Source organism: Aethalodelphis obliquidens, unplaced genomic scaffold (assembly GCF_003676395.1).
Source record: "Aethalodelphis obliquidens isolate GAN/ISIS:26980383/991018 unplaced genomic scaffold, ASM367639v1 scaffold72, whole genome shotgun sequence".
NCBI lineage: Eukaryota > Metazoa > Chordata > Mammalia > Artiodactyla > Delphinidae > Aethalodelphis > Aethalodelphis obliquidens.
In genome coordinates, this window is record NW_020838016.1 from 148,917 (window position 1) to 165,671 (window position 16,755).

At 39.4% G+C, this 16,755-nt stretch overlaps 1 protein-coding gene across 1 annotated transcript in view; it reads left to right on the forward strand.

Annotated features, from left to right (window-relative positions):
• Positions 1-10,084: 10,084 nt before the first annotated feature.
• DNAJC13 (DnaJ heat shock protein family (Hsp40) member C13) overlaps positions 10,085-16,755 on the forward strand; it is a 128,123-nt gene continuing 121,452 nt past the window's right edge. The window contains exon 1 of the mRNA XM_027091650.1: positions 10,085-10,221. The gene's annotated coding sequence lies outside the window, so the exon portion shown is untranslated. The remainder of the gene's footprint in view (positions 10,222-16,755) is intronic.

Sequence of the window (16,755 nt, forward strand, 5' to 3'; positions counted from 1 at the left end):
CCTACAGATGAGACTATATGTTGGAAATTCCTCAGTGTGGAAATGTTAATAACTCTCAGGAAAAGCTTAACTCTCATACTTCTAAATAACTATTACTATATATATTTTCTCTCTGGTGGAAATCAGTGTTAATCATATTGTAATTCTCCTAAAACCACCTGTGACCCCCCCTTAGGCATCTTTTCCTCCACCTGCTGATAGTAATAGTAATCACTACACAGTTTGTGTTCTGGTCATGGCAGAACATCTTAAATTTCCTAAGGAATACAGAGGAAGGACCAAAAGAAAATCTAACTTGTCTATTCTATTTGCTCAAAGTGTACCATTTCACCTATAAATAAAAACAGTCATTGATTACTTTTAGAAAGTCCTGGGCTTTGGAACCAGGCAGATGTGGGTTCCAATTTAAATTCTAAGTAGCATTTACTTAATTGGGAGGTTTTGGGCAGGTCCTATAAGCTCTCTGAAACTTGAGGAGTTTCCTCATCTGTAGAAAACAGGTAACAGTATGTTGTAGCACAGGGCAGGGCTTATGGTAAACCCCTGATGCACAGGAATGCCCTCCATTTGTAACTCTCCTCTGACCTCTCATGCCTATCTTCAACTCCTCTATTTTCCACATAGTTATATAAACAAATACGTATCCACAGATTAAAAAAAAAAATCTCCCCAACTCAGAGTTGGATTTAGCTCATTAGAGATTAGAGGTCCTCAATTTTACACCCATGAAAAAAATCAAGAAAACTCAACAAAATTCTGATTTTCCCCATGATTATTATTTTGATTTTTTTTTTGGATAAAACATTGACTAACAAATCCTTTCCAAGGTTTTTTTTTTCTTTTTAAATTTGGCGGGGGTGGGGGTGGGGGCGTGCATCTTTCCTTTGCTGGTGCCCTAAATACTTGTTTAAACTGCCTACTGTACAATCCAGCACTGCCCCAAATGTTGCATTATTTGCTTTTAGAATTAAGGAGAAAGAGAATAAAAACCACATAAGGAAGAGTGGAAGTTACCACTTTTGGAACATCAGTGGTACTTACTAAATGACCTATAAAAGTTAGTTTCCAACAAACGTAAGGTAGATAGCTAGTGGGAAGCAGCCACATGGCACAGGGATATTGGCTCGGTGCTTTGTGACTGCCTGGAGGGGTGGGATAGGGAGGGTGGGAGGGAGGGAGACGCAAGAGGGAAGAGATATGGGAACATATGTATATGTATAACTGATTCACTTTGTTATAAAGCAGAAACTAACACACCATTGTAAAGCAATTATACCCCAATAAAGCTGTTAAAAAAAAAAAAAGTTAGTTTCCTTTTGCTCTTCTTTCAGGGTTTTTAAATAGTATTAATTTACTCCTATTATGAAAGTTAAAGATTTGGCTCATTTAGACCATCTCCTTCTCCCTTACCCCATTTTTGAGAGTTTATGAGCTTTACTCTTCTATTATATACGTTTATAATATTAAATAATATTTAATAATATTTCTATCATTAGATAGAATATTTTGATTCTTCTCAAAACAACTGTAGTTGATATATATATTACCTTTATCTCATTGATAAGGAATTAAGATTCAAAGGTTAAGTAGCTACCAAGTGGTAGAATTCAGATTTGAACATTTGCAAGATAGAGCAAAGATAAAAGAAAAAATATATGCTCCCAAGTGAGTGAATACACTGTCAGAAGTGAATACAAATAGGAAAAAACTGGTACCTTACTTGCTGTAACTAAACTATTGTTACTTCCTAGCACAGTGTATTCTTTCTACTTTCAAAGGTTGTCTGACAGGCAGATCTATAATAGATTCAAAGTAACTATAACATTTTTTGAAATTGGGTGGCTGCAATGACTAGTATATGTGAGTTACTTTTGTATCAGTAAGCTTTTTTCCAAATTGTATTTATTAATTGCCTTTTATTTTGCTTTACATTGATTTACTATTTATCTTTTTGCCAAATCCACAGTATGGATTTGAGAACCAGTAACTTAATAAGCTAACTAGTTGAGCTTGAAATACTACTTCCAATATTAGTTTTATTTTCCTTCATGCTAAGTAGGTGGCTGCCACCTCATTTACAGTTGCTTACAAGAAAAATAAAGTTTTACATGAAATAGCAGTCATATCATCTCTATATGGTCAAAGTCAGCAAGAATTTGAGTAATTAAGTTTTATGTTCTTAGGTGAACATAATATGAATAAGTTATTATCCAATATTAACTAATAGACATCCTTTCCTTCTCGTTTCAATGAACTTTGACAAAATTCATGGGAAGTAAAAGCTTCTGTTGCACCTAGTTAACTTTAGAGGATGTTTTCTCACCTTGATTTAGGTATGAGTGAGCCATTGGCATTCTAAAAACTTCTTCGTGGTCAAATCTTGGCTCCTTATTTCTCAAATATTATGTTGTACAGACAAAAAAACTGTATGCATCTAGGTATTTTTTGCATTGTTAACATTCATGTATATGACTTCAGCAAGTTGACTCTCTCTGTGTTCTCTTGTAAGCAAAGAAATAATGACATCTTTTTTGCATGAACTATTTTACAATTTTTCATGATATATATATTCAAATATGGTTGTCAAGAATGAACACAAACTTCCCCCCTTTTCTGAGTAATAGAATAGTCTAAATGTCTCTTTACATTGTCTTGGTGAGTCCAAAGAAACTCAAGCACAAGGATAATACATATCAGTTGGAAACCCTGAGATTAGCTACATAGGGTGAGGAAACTAACAGTTATTGAGTGGTGAGTAAGCAAATGTTCCGCATATGTTACTTAACTCTCACTACTGTCTCTCAAGGAGGGTATCAATATCCCTAGTTTACAGATAAGGGAACTGGGGCTCAAAGAGGTGTAGACCTGAAATAAATGGACTGCTAGGTATTTCTCCAGCAAAGACGGGCTTATTTGGGATCAGTAGAGAATTGCAATTCTGGATCTGCAACCATGGTGAGCCATGTGCAAGTTCTCCACACAGCAAGGGAAGGAGAATGCTTTTATACAGGGAAAAAAGAAGTTGGGAGGGCTATAGTAAACAATGTGTCTGTTAGGGAAACCACTGTCTGAAACCACCCACTCTGGCCAGGCCCGATAGCAACCACTTGCATGAGTTATCTTCAACAGGAGGTTCTGGCAAGGAACGTGGAACCAACAAGCTACCACCAACCAGAAGAATTCGGGAAAGGTCAAAAGGAGAGAGGAGACTCCAGTCCATATGTCCTATCAACCTCCCAGAATCCTTCTCGCTGAAATTCATCTTGGCTGAGTGATGCATGTGCCACCAGGAAGGACCCTGAGTCAGAATGATTGGCCAGAGACAACCCGGAAACTAATCCCATCACCATAAAACCCAAGACTGCAAGTCACATGGCAGAGCAGTCCTCCTGGGTTCCTTTACCATCCTGATCTCCACCCAGGTGCCCCTTCCCAATAGAGTCTCTTGCTTTGTCAGCACGTGTATCTCTTCAGACAATTCATTTCGGAGTGTTAGACAAGAGCCCATCTCGGGCCCTGGAAGGGGTCCCCCTTCCTGCAACATGTCCATGGCTTTTCATTGGCTGAGTCCTTGCCAGGAAAAAAAAAGGACTCTTACTTCCTCTTGAGCTTGGCTATCATCACAGGGTGAGAGAGCTCCCCCTTCTGGTCTCCCAACTCTATTTAACTGAGATTTCTGTTTATTATCTTTTACAGAGGATAAGGGGCTTGCCTCAGTTCTTTTTACCACCTTTTATTTCCTTCAAGTGCTGATGGCTAAAAACGTCTGAATGTAATAATTTCACAATGGATTGGAAAACTTGTTCACTTCAAAACCCTCTATAGGAAAAAATATGTAAGGCTCTAGATTTTTCTCAAATCTGGTAATACTGGAAGTGTTTGGATTAACTAGTAAGAATACTGAACTAGAAAATCCTCATATTGAAATTGAGCAGGAACCTGAGGGGGCCTCCTGGGTACAAAAGCCTGTCCATGTCCTCCCTTTCTTGTTTGTAGAAAAAGGCTTTTGTCTCCTAGCTCTTCCCTGAGTTCCAAAGAACAGACCAAAGCAGTTACTAATTAGAGAAGTGAAGGAATGCAGAAACAAAGGAAAATCAGCCAAGCAAGAAAAGTAATGATAGCTTAAACTATAGTTCAGCAATAAAACAGAATCCTAGTTCCTCCCCAAGGAATATGCATAACAATCAGATGCATATCTTTGAGTTTTTTCTGCAGAAACTAAGACCACCACACAGGTGGAGGATGGTGACTGCATGCTGACCACAAGCATGTAGACCCCAGACTGGTTGGAACCAGCAGGTCAATGATTAAGACTCCTGAAACGTCACACTGTTACCTCACCACTAACCAACCAGAAGAAAGTCATGCACCCTGCAGCTCTACAACAAATGTTTCCTTTAAAAGCATTTCCCTGAAAACCATTAGGAAGTTTGGGTCTTTTGAGCATTAGCTGCCCATGCTCCTTGCTTAGCACCCTGCAATAAAGGCTGTACTTTCCTTCACCACAACCCGGAGTCAGTAGATTGGCTTTATTGCACAGCAGTGAGTGAACCCAAGTTAAGTTCGGTAACCATTTTTTGCAAAAATAGCAGTTAAGGTTAATTTTATTAAGAGAGATGGACACAGAAAGGCCTTTTCCTTAATCAGTTAATATTTCAATAACAGTTTCAAATTGTTAAACCACAGAAAAGGTATTTCATTTTCCCTCTTTATCCAACTCTGATAATATAGTCAGAACTAAATAATTTCCTGTAATTGATTGGAAGTATTGGGGAGGAAGAAATTTTCCCCTACCCTTCTAGATTCTTCTGGATGGTCTAAGCATTAAATGGACATGAGACAAATTAACAGGAGAAGATCAGAGTTTAATAACATGTTTACATGGGAGAGACCTAGGAAAACTGAGTAACCTGTCAAAATGGCTGAAGCCCTTACCTTAAATACCATCCTCAGCTAAAGATAAAAGTAAGTCGAGAATGAGGAGAGTCAGTTAAGAGAGGTTGCAGGAAAAGCACAATAAACAAGGATGATTTTGTTACAGATTTAAGTCATCGCCTATTCCATTGATAAGAGTTTCTAGAGATTTGGTCATCCTCCTCTTCCAGAGTCAGAGAGGGAGATGCCCTTACAAATGGAGATTTCCCTTACAAATGTAATGTTTCTTACAAAAGTGCAAGTCCTACTTGGTTTTTAGAGCACTTCTAATGTGTGCTGTTTCTCAGAAAATAACCAGCTTAAAACAATTAATATGCCAAGGGACATATTTTAGGGTGGCAAATTCTGCTCTGGAAACTACATACATATATACAGATACATATGTATATATGTCAAGGAATTCTCATGTCAATTTGCCAAATGTTGTCAATAATTTCAAGTCTATATATTAGTAAGGTATAGAGAAACACAAAAACTAAATATATGTGGTGAGATAAACCTTGAGACAGACTACAGGAGACAAATAACAACCACATAAGAAATTAAAATGAAGTCCACTAGAGATCATACTAAGTGAAGTAAGTCAGAAAGAGAAAGACAAATACCATATGATATAACTTATATGTGGAATCTAAAATATGACACAAATGAACTTATCTATGAAACAGAAACAAATTCACAGATATAGAGAACAAAGTTGTGGTTGTCAAGGGCGGGGGTGAGGAAGGGATGGATTGGGAGTTTCGGATTAGCAGATGCAAACTATTATATGTAGAATGGATAAACAACAAGGTCCTAGTGTATAGCACAGGGAACTATTTCAATATCCTGTAATAAACCATAATGGAAAAGAATATGAAAAAGAATACACACACACACACACACACACATAACTGAATCACTTTGAGTACAGCAGAAATTAACACAGCATTGTAAATCAACTATACTTCAATAAAATAAAATTTTCTAAAACAATAACAAAAAAATGAAGTCCAATAGAAAATGATTCTGTGGGAACTTCAAGCTTGCCAGCTCAACTGGAAAGTATTTTCTAACAGTATGTGTCTGCACAAGACCTTCTAAGCAGCACCATCCAAGAGAAGTTTAACAGGAACCACATATACAATCTTACATTTTCTAGTAGCTACATTTTAAAAAAAGAAACAAGTGGGGGCTTCCCTGGTGGCGCAGTGGTTGAGAGTCCGCCTGCCGATGCAGGGGACACGGGTTCGTGCCCCGGTCCGGGAGGATCCCACGTGCCGCAGAGTGGCTGGGCCCGTGAGCCATGGCCGCTGAGCATGCGCGTCCGGAGCCTGTGCTCCGCAACGGGAGAAGCCACAACAGCGAGAGGCCCACGTACCGCAAAAAAAAAAAAAAAAAGAAAAGAAACAAGTGAAGTTAATTTTAATAATGTCTTTTATTTAACTGAATATATATCTAAAATATTTTTTCAACATGTAATCAATATAAAAATTTTAATGCAATATTTTAGATTTTTTCATATTAAATCTGGTATTTTAACTTTATTTCAAGTATTTGGTAGTATCGGGTTAGTGGTTACTATACTTGAAACAGTTCAAATCCTGCTGAATTATGCAGAGTTCTTAGGGATTCATTTAGGATCTGGGCTTTGATAGAATTAGGCAAGTCCATTTAACAACAATAGGGAGCTTGACACTCAGGTGTTTGTCTTACGTCTAAAATCTTAAACCTCTCCTGTCTTTTATACTAACGTATGCCACTGATAAAAGCTATTGATATCTAAAAAGCTGTGAAATGTTGTAAATATATATCACATACTTTGTAAATTTGATATATGTGCACTATGAAAGTATCAGAAAAGCTAATGCAAACTCGGATTCTGAATAAAAAGATAAATCCAGAAAGAGAAATTTGACGGTCATGCCTTGTATTTGTCACTCTTTTTAAAAAGGCGGGGGCTTCCCTGGTGGCGCAGTCGTTGAGAGTCCACCTGCCGATGCAGGGGACACGGGTTCGTGCCCCGGTCCAGGAAGATCCCACATGCCGCGGAGCGGCCGGAGCCTGTGCTCCACAACGGGAGAGGCCACAACAGTGAGAGGCCCGCGTACCGCAAAATAAATAAATAAATAAATAATAAATAAAATAAAAAAAATAAAAAGGCGGGCAAAGACTAGGGAAAGAAGAGACAAGTCCTCCTACGCTTCCTGACAATCATGCTTAGTGCTAGTGTTTTTTGGTTTTTTTTTTAACATCTTTATTGGAGTGTGTTTTACAATGGTGTGTTAATTTCTGCTGTATAACCAAGTGAATCAGCTATACATATACATAGTGCTAGTGTTTTGAGAAGGATACTAACATGTGCAAATCAATTAACAGCAACCAGGGGAATTGTGAAAAGGCTTGAAACCACATCCTGTAAGCAACAGTGGAAAGCACTAGGAATATGGCTTCTGAAGACAGAGGGTGCTGCCAGGGTGGTTAAGCAGAGAGATAATAAGCAGAGGAGAGTGGGGTAGATACCAGGATTTGCTGTATTGGCAAATACTTAAAAGGGGTGTCACAGAAGAGGAATAGGCAAAAATAAATAAATAAAACTACTCGTGAAATAGAGGGCAAGCTGGCTGAATACAAAGAAAGTGGTTTCTAAAACTGCAATGAAAAAAATGCCTTGGAAGCCAGGGAATATCCCACTTTAGTGGAATTTAGGAGGGGTGGGTCAAGGCGGGGGAGGAGGGGAAATTCATGACGCCTAAGGCTCTTCCTAACTCCAAGTATGGATTTTATTTTTCCCAAATATTGAACAGAGAGGTAGTGTGGAGGTTTAATAGTTCACTGGCCTTGGTGTTACAAGTCCTGTAGCTAAATCTCGGCTCAACCTTTAGGAGTTAGGTTACCCTGGGTAAGTTTCTTAGACTCTCTCGGTTTGTTTCCTCTATAAAATAAAAATAATACATCCCATATCTACTTCTGGGATTACTGGAAGGCTTTGTAAACTATAAAATGCTACATAAACACAAATTTCTGTTTCCCTGGGATAAACAAAAGAAGGCCCCTTAACTCAGCCCTCCTATTTCTTTTTCCTTCTCCTCCCTTTATACTGTATTTCAGGTCCTGTTGTAACCAAGCAGGACCCTATGGGGCCTTCCTGGGACAGATTACCTGCCCCTTCAAGTCCTCCGCCTGCCTCTTGTTTGTGAAAAAAAAACTTTAGCCTCCTAGGCCTTCCCACAGTTTCAAAGAATAAATTTAATCAAAGAAGTGAGAAGCTGCAGAAACAAAGGAAAACAGTCAACCAAGACAAAATAATAATAGTTTAGCCATTAAACAAAGTCAAGGACCTTTAGTTCGTTCTCAAGGGCTATAGATAATATTCTGAGACATATCCTTTAAGCTGTTTTGCAGATACTGAAACCCCCACCAGGTGGAAGAGGTTAACTGTACACTGCCTACAAGCATGCAGACCCCAGATGGATTGGAACCAGAAGGCTGATGATGTTGACTCCTGATTACCTCACCACCAAACAATCAGAAGAATGTCCCTGAGCTGATCACACACTCCACAATCCTCTCCCTCACCCTGCCTTTAAAAACCTTTCCCTGAAAGCCACAGGGGAGTTCAGGTCTTTTGAGCATTAGGGGCCTGCACTCCTTATTTGACACCTACAATAAACACTGCACTTTCCTTCCCCACAACCTGGTGTCAGTACATTGGCTTTATTATGCACCGGAGCCAGCGGGTCCAAGTTTGTTTCCGAAATAGTATTCCCACACCCAGCTATTCCTGGTGCCACCCCTTAGATGTACCTTATCTTACTGATGGAATACAGGAAAGTCTACTGTAAGGATAAATGCAGTCTTTTTCTACCTCAAGGTAGGGCAAAGGGTCAAAACAGTCAGGAAACAAAATCTGTAACAGCCATTGTCTACATTCTTCATCCTGCAATTGCCATCTCTAAAAACGAGCCAACCAGTGCAAGGACCGCCAAAGAAAATATTATACTATTTAAGGATTGCTCTACTGATGATTAAACCTCCTACCAGAGACCTTTAACCCTCATTAAAAAAATGAATTCATGCCAGCCACCTACACCACCCATGTTTTGAAGTTTGCAGCAGAATTTTAAAGTTTGCACTGTTAAAACCAAAAAGAACTGGATTAACTTCAAATTATTTTTGAACTGTGGTCTTTAGATTTCAGGTCTGAGAGTGGAGACTGAACTTAATTAAACCCTTACCCACAGGTAACACATACTATCACCTCTTTTCTGTAACCTGATTCCCCTCCCCCAGCTTCCATATACGTTCAGGGAGATAGCATCGAAGGTACAGGTCCTAGAGTGAGATTGCTTGGGTCCACTACTGTGGAGAGGGGCCTCAATTTATCTGCAACACAAAGATAATTCCTACTTCACAGAGTTGAGGATTAACTAAGTAAACCCCTTGACACGTGATCAGCAATAAAAGGGAGCTATCAGTACTATTCTGGCACTCCCACCAGCAAAAGGCTGTCGGTATTTCCGAAGCTTTGGTCTCCGTGACTTCCCAAACCAACCGATATTTAAACCCTTTTCAGCTGTCTTCTGGGAGTGTCAACAGCAAGTGAAACTGCCGGCTCGCGATCCACCAAACCGGGTATAGACTGCCTCGAGGATACTCCATGGCACTTTAAGTCAAGACTAGGTAAATGCTTTAAAACAAGACCTCAGGGGATTAGGAGTGCAAAACCCGTGCCGCGTCACGACCACTGGCGGCACTCAGCCACACGCTGAAAGACGGGTTCCCTTCCCGCGCTGCATAGACTCCAAATCCCACTGCCGGCCTCGACATTCTGCGCATGTCTAACTGCATTGAGTGAGGAGGGCGGGCGAAGCAGCTAGCAGAGTAGCGGGCGGAACGCGGAATTTCATTGAAAGTGGGCGAATAAGACGCGGAGGGCTGGATGCGAGAGGGCGGAGCAGAAAGCGGAAGAATTGAAATCAGCTGACCGGGTCTTGTGACAGCCTGGGCGGGGGCGACGCAGGCGTATTGGAACGCGGTCGCTCAAAGCCTGTGCGAAGATGGCGGCCTCCAGAGTGAGCTTCTGAGAGGCAGAGGGAGGAGGCGGAGGGGGCGAAGGGGGCGGAGGGGGCGGGGAGGCAGCGCCGCCGCGGCATCAGGACCCCGCGGGAGCAGAGCTAAAGGGCCCTCGCGGGGGAAAGGGGAAGTGGCGAGGGGAAGGAGGCCGGAGAGCGCCTCATCCCACTCTGGACGTTGAGCCGGCGGCGGGAGGAGCTCGGGCTGGAGCCTCTCCAGCCTCCCGCGAAGGTAAATCACTACGGGCACCGGACTCTGGAGCTCTGCTTTACCCCCTCGCCACGCCGCGGGGACTTGGGGGACCAACAGCAGGGAGAAGGAGGGGTGGTGTCTGGGCCGCAACTTCCTTCAGTTAAGCAGATTACCCTCCCCCCAGACTGCTGGTCTGGTTCCTGCCCTCCGACCCCGCCCGCCCCCCCCCGCGGTTTTGAGTGACAGTCGCCCAGGGCCCTGCCTTGTTCAGCCCCTCCCCTCATTTTGCCTCGTTTTCTGGTTTTCTACCCATCACGGTCCCCCACTCCACTCTGCACATCCTTACCCCACACAGCCCTTATTCCTTTCTGGGCTCCACCCTCGGGATTCCCTTCCAGCTTCCTAGTCTGAGCACTCTTCCCGCTGGAGGCCGGGAACTCTTGTTTCCTTGGGTGGGCGACCCTCCTTCCTCCCACGCCCTGCATAGACTATTTGCTTAGCTTTGTTTCGTTTTGTTAGGAATTGGGGAGCACCCGCGTGGTTTCTTCTCTAGTTCCTCCCTAATCCAAAATGAAGTTTTCGTCCACAGCTTTTCCTTTTTGCAAGGTAGCTTATTCACAGGGGCCTTTCCTTCGCTGCTGTGATTTTGCCTCTGAATGCGGCCTTTGGAGTGGATGAAATAGGACTTAGACGCTTAGTGAAGAGGCTGTTAAACGCGGATTTGACTTAGGGCACATAAGAAGAGTGTATTCCCTTAAATTGTCTCCTTACTGTAGGATGTTAAGTTAACCACTCTTGTCTTGAGATTGTTACCTGTATCATTTGCTTAGGGGAGAAAATTAGAAATCTTCCCCAGATGTGGCGATGGTTTCCTGAAGTAATGATTTCTCAGTTCCCCTCTCTGCTTTTCCCTTTGACCCGACCTTGATTTCTCTCAGGGCCTCTACCTGATGCTGTTGCCTCACTGTGAAGGACTTTATACTGTAGGGTTATTTTGAGCGTCTTGGAATATAGTGTCTTGGGTAAAAAGTTAAATTTCAGAATATTTCTTCAGGACCTGTCCCGAGGATTGTCTTACTGTGTTTTCTTTCTTGCTTGATGGATCTGGTAGATTTCTAGGTTTGAAAGTACTGTCAGCAGAGTTTAAGGAAATTACTCACGGTGGTCAGGTTTTGTAGTTATGTTACCAGTACTCTGTGAGTTTACGGGAATATGAAACAGAACTTGCCTTTAAAAAAAAAAAAAAAAAGGAAATTTAGAAAATTACTTGTCAGTAATTGGGTATCCCCAAAAGACTTGATTTCACTAGTCTTTAGAAAGTGCTTTATTGTTTGACTTAATTTAGGATATAACGTAAGATCTTGTTAACATTTTAAATGTAATGTGAAACAGTTTAAGCAGCTATGTCTCAAACTTGGCTTTTGCAATTAATATCACAATGGAACATAAGTCCATCCTTGTTTAGAAATATTACATTATACTCCTTGTTTGAAAACAGGAAGTAGAACATATTAAGGGAGGAAAAGAGGAGTCAGAAGGTTAAGAGATAGGAATGTAAAGCTGTAGTGCAGTTCATGGAAAATATCACAATTTGTATTCCACTGGGAGGTAATGGATATTCCTGTTTTTCTAAAGTGGCAGTAGTAAATAGTCTAAAATATATGAATGGTATGAGAGGGAAAGTTATGGAATTATGGAAAGCATAAATTCTTATTTGTAAGAATTAACTTTATCCACAAAATGGAAGCTGGTTGCTTAGGTGGACCGAAACAATACTGGCTATATTACTGAATTTGTAAAAAGGTTGGTAGTGGAGTCAGGTTCTCAGTAGCTGTTAAATTCTGGTTGAAATAAAATGTTTTAACTAATTTGGCTCCATTCCTCAACCAGTTCTATTTACACAGGTGAATTTGAGGTTTCCTTCACACATACCTTTCCCCTTTTTCTCTGATTGAAATACTTAAAATTGGTAAAATAGAAGTAAGGCTAAGCAGATAAACTAGCAAAAATTTTGTTGCTACTAATACTGTAGTTTTAGGCCTAAATGTTAACTGTAATACTTATTAGTGGTTAAAGGGGAGTTGTTTTGAAAGAGATCCTTTAAGTCAGTGTATCTCAACTTTATCAAACCCAATAAATGCCAACTTTTTATTTCAAATAATTAGTAACAGCCCCTTTACTATCCTGAAATAATAGTTTATAAATAATATAACCACCTTCTGGCTTTGGCCCTGGGACAAAAAGAAGCTTTGCTTCCACTGTTAGAACAAAAAAGAACTGGACTAACTTTAAATTCATGACTTTTTTTTTTTTTTGAAACCTATTAAAAAGCTGAGGCCACAGAGCAAACCACTGGCCCAAAGTTTAAGGAGAGAAAGAGTATGTATTAACTGACATTCACCGTCAGTAGACACAGCTGGACACTGTTAAGAAGCGTTCAGCTAGAATAGCTGACAAGAAAAGGAAGCCTGGGTGCACCTTCTTCCAATCTCTTTACCTACAAACCTCACTGGGTACTCCTAGAAAAGACTGGGTTGAGCTCTGGGGAGTGTCTGCTGTGGTGCTGACCTAAAGGAGGAGAAGAGCAGCAGAACTTTCTGGAGGGGCAAGAAAACTGTGCTCTGAGTCTTCCCCTCTGTCTGTTCTATGGAACAAAAGCCTTAATCTGTGGAGGGAAGGGCATCTCTGCTAGCAGGCCCTGCTGGTGAGCATTCATTGAGCTGGGGGAAGACAAAAGTAGGGGGAAAGAATCTTCTCTTGGGGGAGGGGCACTGAGCCCCAAACTGCAGCCTGGGGAAACAGGAAGATCACACCCCTGTGATCCAGAGACACAGTGTATGTCTAAGAGTAAACCTTAATCAGAACAACAGAGACTGTACCCCCAACTCACTGCCATCAAGCTAAGAAGCTGTGAATAATAAGCAACTGCAAAATACTACAAGGTGAAGAACAAGATTATGCAAAGAGGCTCAGGGCAAAGAATCAAATAGACATTGCTTTAGTAAACCACCCCCCACCATAGGCACAAGCTATTCTTTAGATATTCGAAGGCTGTGGTACACTGAGGATAACCGTAGCAACAGCAAAATCATAAACCCAGCCCAACTCCTAACACCCAGCACTAAAGACCTAGCAAAGAAAAGGTGTGCCCATTTCCTGTCACAAAAATTATTTACCTCTATCTCTACTGTCTTATACATGTCCAGCTTTCAACAAAAAATTACAAGTCATACAAAAGGCAAAAAAAAATTCCCAAGAGAAAGAGCAATAATCAGAAATACTCTTTGATTAATGCAGATGCTACTATCTGGTAAGGAATTTAAAATGACTATAATTAATATGTTAAAGGTATGAACAAAAAGTGGACAATGTACAAGATCAGGTGGGTAATTTCAGCTGAGAGACAGAAACTATAAGAAAGAATCAAAAGGAAATGTTAGAAGTTTCATTACATAGTAAAGAGCTGCAGAATGCCTTTGGGCTCATCAATAGATTTGACACAACCAAGGAAAGAATCAGTGAACTTGTAGATGTCAGAAATTATCCAACTGAAACACAAAAAAGAGTTCAAAAAAAGAACAAGATCTTGGGGATAATATCAAACATTTATTATAAATACATGCATAGTTGGAATCCCAGAAGAGAACAGAGCAGAAGAAATATTGAAATATTTGAGGAAATAATAGAAAATTTCCCCAAATTAATGTCAGACATTAAACCACAGGTGCAAGAAGCTTAGAGAACACCAAGCAGGATAAATACCTGCCCCTTAAAAAACCAACACAAAACACACCTAGACATAGCAAATTCAAGCTGATGTAAGCAAAGGACAAAGAGAAACTCTTGAAGGTAGCCAAAGAGAAGCATTACAGAGGAACAAAGGTAAGAGTTACAGCAGAGAAACCATGCAAGCAAGAAGACAGCTGAGTGACAACTTTAAAGTACTGAAAGAAAAAATAAGAAATATAAAAAATGAAGACAAAATATGGATACTCTGAAAAGCCATGAGAATTCAAAGTATAATCTCTCAGTTTGTATGATATATGTATTCCTGGAAAATTATGTGCATATTAAACTGCAAAACATACTTTGTGATTTGTATTTTAACATAAAACTAAATTCTGGGGTTAACTATAAATAGGCTTTTATCTATGTGAATGACCACTTGGATATTTGAAAGTCACTTGAGGACAATTCTTCAATCTATGGGACTGTCTTATACATTAAGGGGTATCTAGCCCCATCCAGTAAGTCCTAGTAGTGTTTCTAATCATAGTGTCTCAAGGATCAGCATTCCCCCCCCCCCACCTCCACCCCTGCAACCATTACTTTAATTCAGAATTTTAATCAGTGTTTTCAGCATGTTTTTCTGCTTCAGCAGTGTTCACACATGCTTAGCACATGCCAGTCAGTAACGTCTCTTGTCATATGGTGTGATTCTTAGTTCTGGGAACTCCTTTGAGAATCACTGATTTAGGGGATATCTTTGTAGTAAGTAACTTAAGCCAACATGGTTGTGATCATTTTTGCAAACTTAAGACACAGTTGCCTGTGCAAAGTTACATTTAAGTATGGTTCAGTCAATAAAGCTGAGCATAATTTGCTAGTAGTTCTTTTCAGATGCTCTTAAGTTTATTCAGCAGCCTACATATTTGAGTTTTACTTGTACTTTTATGGACTACTTAAGAGGAAGAGTGATCTCTAAAATAAAGTCTGAAATCAGTGGGGTTTTTATAGTTTCAGAACTTAAGTTGCCCTTAGAAGTAGGCCACACTGCTTATGCTGTGTTCACATATTTAGCACATGCCCATTGGTAATATCTTTTTTGCAGTTGATCAATAAGAATTTGACCTTTTGATGAACAAATTGAAAACAAAATCCCTAAAGCAATCTAAATTATTTTAATGTTCTGATTTTGCCAAGTATAGTTGTGAAACATAATGGAAGGATTGATAAGGTTATGATTAGACTTTCTCTAATGTGTAATAAATTCTGTACTAATTATATTAAAATTTAAATTCTCTTACTAGTGCTGTGGGGTTTCTCTCTCCCTCAGACTTGTACAGAATGTATTTTGGATGTTTATCAAATCTTAGAGTAGATAAGCCATTTCTCTCTATAAGCCATTTCTCTCCCCAAACTAATAGGACTGGGTTTAATTTTAAAAGTAGAATTTTCCTTTTTTTTTTTTTAAGGTAACTGGTAGATTTGGAAGTGTTCTGTAAACTGTGAAGCACTATGGCAGAGTTAGGAATAATAGCGATTTTTCGGAAAGAGCCAAACTAGAAGCCTACTGTTGCTGCTATTTTGTATTGGGTGAAAGAAAGGGAAATTGCAGCCACTTAAACTCTTTGTCTTTTACTAGTATAAAGAGCACAGGGTTTGGGTATTAAGATGCTTACTGTAAAGCTTTCTTCAAGTTATATTTGTTATATGCTTAGGAAATTTAGTCCCCCATTATGCGTTTACTATATTGTTAAGAAAAACAAGTTAAAATGTGGAATTTTTTACCATTAGGGTCTATTTAGCATATTAGAGCAAGATTATTAAGTGCCTGTTTGTGAGCTGAAGAACAGTTTATTGAACTAGTACATTTTGTTCTTGCATAAGCCAAGTTAGCTTCAAAGATAAAATGAAATAGAAATTGTGTCTAGAAAGTTTTAAGAATGTGTGCAAACTAAAAATGTGTAAGTGATCAGTACCACTGATTTCACAGAATTGCTTAAGTGAACACATTTCTTAGTTGTTTTTTTGTTTTTCTCCAGGTGAATATTTTAAGGCATTTTTAAGTTTTGGAAAGGGAAGAGTAATAACCATGCATCTTTCCTGGCAAAAACATTAATTTCTTTTTTACAACAGATAGACGTCTATTTTGTGAGAAATAAGAATTATTCCCTCAGATTGAATCTAAAATATGAAGAGATAGGTATCTTTTTCAATATCTGATTTACATTGAAGAGAAAAAGCCAGCAAAATTAACTGCTGTGGTATATATGCTTGCTTCTCCCCCCATTGAGATCATACTAAGTGTTTCTTCAGATTTAGGGGTTGCTTTTGAATTTCTCTTGCCCTTTTATTTCATGAATATATATTCAGTTTCTAATTGGAGAGGAATGGATTTTTTTAAAGAGAATGAGGGGATCTTAGATTATTTTTCCCTATGGTGGCAGAAGTATTTGAAAGTTTATTTTAATGTGGCAGACAATTCAGAGGTTTCAATATTGTAACTTCTGGGCAATTATTTGGAGATGTGATTGTCAGCTGAAATTTGGTGTTACCACTGGCTTTCTTACCACATTTATTTCTGGAGTTATCGGGTTCTTCACCAAGTTAAGAAAGCTAAGATAGGGTGTACTAAAACCTTACTTTGTGATCTATTTTATAGTTATTTAAAGATCCCTGTATGGTAGGTGTCATACACATTACATATTACTGATTTGTTGTTTATTTAGAAGGAAATGCTTTTGCCTATACTTGAGTTATATATTAAAACATGAAAATTTAAAAAGATGGTTAAGGTTCATATCAGTTTTCTTTCATACACAGCACATTCTAAGACAGTCTAGTTGTAGC